This window comes from Convolutriloba macropyga, chromosome 6 (assembly GCF_964194025.1).
Source record: "Convolutriloba macropyga chromosome 6, txConMacr16.3, whole genome shotgun sequence".
Taxonomy (NCBI): Eukaryota; Metazoa; Xenacoelomorpha; order Acoela; family Convolutidae; genus Convolutriloba; species Convolutriloba macropyga.
Window position 1 is genome coordinate 4615935 of NC_134473.1, and position 6645 is coordinate 4622579.

Sequence of the window (6645 nt, forward strand, 5' to 3'; positions counted from 1 at the left end):
GTGAAGACACATTGAAATCACGGCTGAGAAACCTTTAAACGAAACAAAGACTGCGGTGCATAAAAGAGACAGCAAGAAGCAGGTTGAAAGTCAAAAACGTGATGACGGGGGTTTCATGTCGTCAAATTAGAAGAAAATTTTTGCGATATATTAGTTGTTTCCAAAGGAGCCGACAAACTTTCTACAGCAAAAGCACCCCTATGAGTTAACTCGTACCCACCAGTGCCATCAACGAAACCAAAAGGGACAATATCTGAATTTCCACCTTCTGATTTTGATCAACGTGGACCAACAATCATATGCTTCTCCTAGTTTGATGCTGCACATCTAAAATTCCTCACAAACGACTCCCGTCGAGGTAATTTAGCTTTGAATCTGTTATGTTTTTGGAGAAATAGGTTGCGTCAAATCTGCTAACAGAATTTTTTCTGACCTACTACGATTGCTACATAAATATTCTTCAGAGAACATATTTTGAGATTATAATAGGCACCGTTATAACGCTTGGAAGCAGGCTTGACTACCAATAAGCAACACCGGCGTTGGAATTAGACAAGCAGTCGACCAATTGAAAGCGGCATATGCTCCGTCAGCATCGTAGTAACAGAAAACCAAAATTTCAAACAAACGGTTGAAGATCTGGACAATCTAAAATTTACCCAGTAGACACAACACAATGTTCAAGAGGCTATTGAAGATGCCACTTTTTCCCACCTTCTTGGTCACCAGAGTTCAAAGAGAAAAAATACTCGTTTGTTTTCACTATCATTGCCTCAATCAGGTGTTTGGCTTTGGAAACCTCCAATATGTAGTCTAGGCCTTCACTTTCAGCCAAATGAAATCAGAGCCGGAATGAAGTATCGGATTGGTGTTCCGTTATACATTGTGGCCCGAAAATACACGTACTGTAAAAACGGAAGACTGAAACAGCTGGGTGGTCATGCACTAGATTGTCATGGTTGTGGGATATGATATCGCGGCGCGATAGAGTGAGGGATAGAGTATTCGCTGGTGGCCCGACTGCAAACCAAGCACCCATCTGCAAACAGAAAAATGTGATACCGGAGAACAAATCAAGGCCAGGAGACATTTTTTGTCCAGCTTGTCAACGGGATAACCAGCTGCATTAGATATAACCCTATCCTTGCCACTTCAGACCAGTCTAATTTTATATGCTCTGGCGAGGAGGGGTATTTTTGCTCTGACAAATGCTGAATAAAGATAACATGAACAGTATGCACAAAAATGTGTTGATTTAGGTACCCAGTGTGCTTTTCAGTGTTGGTTCGAGAGACTTTGAATCATATAGCCTTGCTTGCCGATAACCAAAGCTTTCAAGCGATCAATTGCCTTTAAACGATTATCTCAAGGAGTTTTAGTGACCTCAATGTTGATCGATACAAATCTTCTGTTATGATACTCATTCATGAGACAACAGCCTCAGCTCCACAATGGTTAATTCATATTCTTGGCTCACCCAAATTTTAGTTACCCGTTATTGCTTTGAGAGAATTCGTTTGTCACCCAATGATTGGGAAAAATCCTTTTTTTCAACCCGATTGTAGGAGTAGATGAAAACAAAATTTTGAGGAAATTTTTGTGTGGGTTCATGGGAACAAACAGAAGACAAAGTCTAAATTGCGCGGGTGATTACCATGGTGATTCGCGGATGCAAACTTGATCGTAATAAAAATTGCTGATAATCAACTAAACATAGAACTGATTTCGACCATGAGATCTCAAACCAAGTACTCAATTTAAAAATTATATAAAAAAATATTCACACTACCTTTTACTTAACAACCTTTGCCCCACATAACATATACAGCTGATGTCGCCATAAGATGAGCAAACCAGACCAAAATTCTACTCTTGTTGGCAATATCTTCACAGATTGTCAAGATCCCAAATGCACGGGAAAAACGCCTGAGGAAAAATTTGTATGAGATTTGGTTTACAATAGCGGCAAATGGCAGACAATTTTTTTAAAAAGTTTTTTTAATCTTCCTTATAATGTTTTTCTTACTTTCTGTTTGTGATAAGAAGCAGTTTCTTCATTTGTTTTATAACAATTTAAAAATTTGTTGTCAATAAGCTATTAATTTTATTCCAAAATGTTTGGTAAAACACATTTGTTCAAAATACATGTGTTAAAGTGTTTCGCAAGTGCGACTCATCATCCTTAAAATGAACGACAAATATAATCATAAAACACAACCAGTTAAACCTGTCGCACCAGTTAAACTTGAAGTAGAAGTTTTTTTATTGTATGAACAGAGAGTTTGCTGTCTACCTGGTTGAACAATCAGGAACTAGTAATCAAATGATACATGACGAACTGAATTAAGATCAACTGCCCTTGAATTGGATGTAAAGATTAAATCTGAACTAAAATACGGTAATTGATATTCTGATGATAATATCCATCACGTATGACACGGATAACAAGACTCAAAAAATTGCTCCGTTAAGCCGGTGAACCACGCCGCGTGCTTTTTAACAATTGCTATAAAGATGGAGACGGGATACAAGATCGTCGAAAATGATTTCTACTACACACAATTGTTATACTTACCACCCGCTTGTATCAAGCTGTTTTGCGAATTATTTCACAGAACTTTGTCAGCAAAAATAGCTTCCACTAGACAAACCAATCTATTTCCCAAATTATAAAGGCAATGAACATTCAAACACAACCAAAAATTACTTCTCATTTTCACATCTCAAATACGCAAAACGCCGGTGGTTGCGTTCCTCACCTGTTCTGTTCCAATACGAATAAATTGAGACTTTATTCATCAATATGTCACAATAGAAATGGTTTTCCACAACTGTATAAACAAATTCATCACTCGCTTGGTTTCCGGATCCAATGCAAAGGTTACATTAAGGTACAAAAAAAATGGACGAGCACTTTCCGGATTCTATATAGGAGCATGCTGAAATAAGCAACATATAATCAGAGAAGTCCAGGTGCCATGAACAAAAGAAACAACTCAACTTGGTACCCAGAAAGAGACATGCCAGTCTTGAGCTAGCTAGCGATCCGTCGAAATTAAACCGACAATAAAAACTATTAAAGAAAAGTGAGTGAGGAAAAATCTGGACGGACGCTTTTCAGTACATGTTCAAGGCTTCGTGTTAATAATAGCACGTCCTATAAGTTTTTAAATTTGACAGAAAAGCAATTTTCAAATTAAATTTACAAATCGTTTAGTTGCCAAATATGTTATATTGAGAGGAACGAAGAACATTCCTTTTATCCTATCCGTGAAGACAAAATGAAATCACGGCTGAGAAACCTTTAAACGAAACAAAGACTGCGGTGCATAAAAAAGACAGCAAGAAGCAGGTTGAAAATCAAAAACGTGATGACGGGGAGTTTCATGTCGTCAAATTAGTAGAACATTTTTGCGATATATTATTTCTGTTTCCAAAGGAGCCGACAAACTTTCTACAGCAAAAGCACCCCTATGAGTTAACTCGTACCCACCAGTGCCATCAACGAAACCAAAAGGGACAATGTCTGAATTGCCACCCTCTGATTTTGATCAACGTGGACCAACAATCATATGCTTCTCCCAGTTTGATGCTGCACATCTAAAATTCCTCACACACGACTCCCGTCGAGGTAATTTAGCTTTGAATCTGTTATGTTTTTGGAGAAATAGGTTTCGTCAAATCTGCTAACAGAATTTTTTCTGACCTACTACAATTGCTTCATAAATATTCTTCAGAGAACAACTTTTGAGATTATAATAGGCACCGTTATAACGCTTGGAAGCAGGCTTGACTACCAATAAGCAACACTGGCGTTGGAATTAGACAAGCAGTCGACCAATTGAAAGCGGCATATGCTCCGTCAGTATCGTAGTAACAGAAAACCAAATTTTCAAACAAACGGTTGAAGATCTGGACAATCTAAAATTTACCCAGTACACACAACACAATGTTCAAGAGGCTATTGAAGATGTCTTTTTTTCCCACCTTCTTGGTCACCAGAGTTCAAAGAGAAAAAATACTCGTTTGTTTTCACTATCATTGCCTCAATCAGGTGCTTGGCTTTGGGAACCTCCAATATGTAGTCTAGGCCTTCACTTTCAGCCAAATGAAATCAGAGCCGGAATGAAGTATCGGATTGGTGTTCCGTTATACATTGTGGCCCGAAAATACACGTACTGTAAAAACGGAAGACTGAAACAGCTAGGTGTCATGCAATAGATTGTCATGGTTGTGGGATATGATATCGCGGCGCAATAGAGTGAGGGATAGAGTATTCGCTGGTGGCCCGACTGCAAACCAAGCACCCATCTGCAAACAGAAAAATGTGATACCGGAGAACAAATCAAGGCCAGGAGACATTTTTTGTCCAGCTTGTCAACGGGATAACCAGCTGCATTAGATATAACCCTATCCTTGCCACTTCAGACCAGTCTAATTTTATATGCTCTGGCGAGGAGGGGTATTTTTGCTCTGACAAATGCTGAATAAAGATAACATGAACAGTATGCACAAAAATGTGTTGACATAGGTACCCAGTGTGCTTTTCAGTGTTGGTTCGAGAGACTTTGAATCATATAGCCTTGCTTGCCGATAACCAAAGCTTTCAAGCGATCAATTGCCTTTAAACGATTATCTCAAGGAGTTTTAGTGACCTCAATGTTGATCGATACAAATCTTCTGTTATGATACTCATTCATGAGACAACAGCCTCAGCTCCACAATGGTTAATTCATATTCTTGGCTCACCCAAATTTTAGTTACCCGTTATTGCTTTGAGAGAATTCGTTTGTCACCCAATGATTTGGGAAAATCCTTTTTTTCAACCCGATTGTAGGAGTAGATGAAAACAAAATTTTGAGGAAATTTTTGTGTGGGTTCATGGGAACAAACAGAAGACAAAGTCTAATTTGCGCGGGTGATTACCATGGTGATTCGCGGATGCAAACTTGATCGTAATAAAAATTGCTGATAATCAACTAAACATAGAACTGATTTCGACCATGAGATCTCAAACCAAGTACTCAATTAAAAATTTATATAAAAGAAATATTCACACTACCTTTTACTTAACAACCTTTGCCCCACATAACATATACAGCTGATGTCGCCATAAGATGAGCAAACCAGACAAAAACTCTACTCTTGTTGGCAATATCTTCACAGATCGTCAAGATCCCAAATGCACGGGAAAAACGCTGAGGAAAAATTTGTATGAAATTTGGTTTACAATAGCGGCAAATGGCAGACAATTTTTTTTAAAAGTTTTTTTAATCTTCCTTATAATGTTTTTCTTACTTTCTGTTTGTGATAACAAGCAGTTTCTTCATTTGTTTTATAACAATTTAAAAATTTGTTGTCAATAAGCTATTAATTTTATTCCAAAATGTTTGGTAAAACACATTTGTTCAAAATACATGTGTTAAAGTGTTTCGCAAGTGCGACTCATCATCCTTAAAATGAACGACAAATATAATCATAAAACACAGCCAGTTAAACCTGTCGCACCAGTTAAACTTGAAGTAGAAGTTTTTTATTGTATGAACAGAGAGTTTGCTGTCTACCTGGTTGAACAATCAGGACCTAGTAATCAAATGATACATGACGAACTGAATTAAGATCAACTGCCCTTGAATTGGATGTAAAGATTAAATCTGAACTAAAATACGGTAATGGATATTCTGATGATAATATCCATCACGTATGACACGGATAACAAGGCTCAAAAAATTGCTCCGTTAAGCCGGTGAACCACGCCGCGTGCTTTTTAACAATTGCTATAAAGATAGAGACGGGATACAAGATTGTCGAAAATGATTTCTACTACACACAATTGTTTTACTTACCACCCGCTTGTATCAAGCTGTTTTGCGAATTATTTCACAGAAGTTTGTCAGCAAAAATAGCTTCCACTAGACAAACCAATCTATTTCCCAAATTATAAAGGCAATGAACATTCAAACACAACCAAAAATTACTTCTCAGTTTCAGATCTCAAATACGCAAAACGCCGGTGGTTGCGTTCCTCACCTGTTCTGTTCCAATACGAATAAATTGAGACTTTATTCATCAATATGTCACAATAGAAATGGTTTCCACAACTGTATAAACAAATTCATCACTCGCTTGGTTTCCGGATCCAATGCAAAGGTTACATTAAGGTACAGTAAGAAGCGACGAGCACTTTCCGGATTCTATTTAGGAGCATGCTGAAATAAGCAACATATAATCAGAGAAGTCCAGGTGCCATGAACAAAAGAAACAACTCAACCTGGTACCCAGAAAAAGACATGTCAGTCTTGAGCTAGCTAGCGATCCGTCGAAATTAAACCGACAATAAAAACTAATAAAGAAAAGTGAGTGAGGAAAAATCTGGACGGACGCTTTTCAGTACATGTTCAAGGCTTCGTGTTAATAATAGCACGTCCTATAAGTTTTGAAATTTGACAGAAAAGCAATTTTCAAATTAAATTTACAAATCGTTTAGTTGCCAAATATGTTATATTGAGAGGAACGAAGAATATTCCTTTTATCCTATCCGTGAAGACAAAATGAAATCACGGCTGAGAAACCTTTAAACGAAACAAAGACTGCGGTGCATAAAAAGACAGCAAGAAGCAGGTTGAAAGTCAAAAACGTGATGAC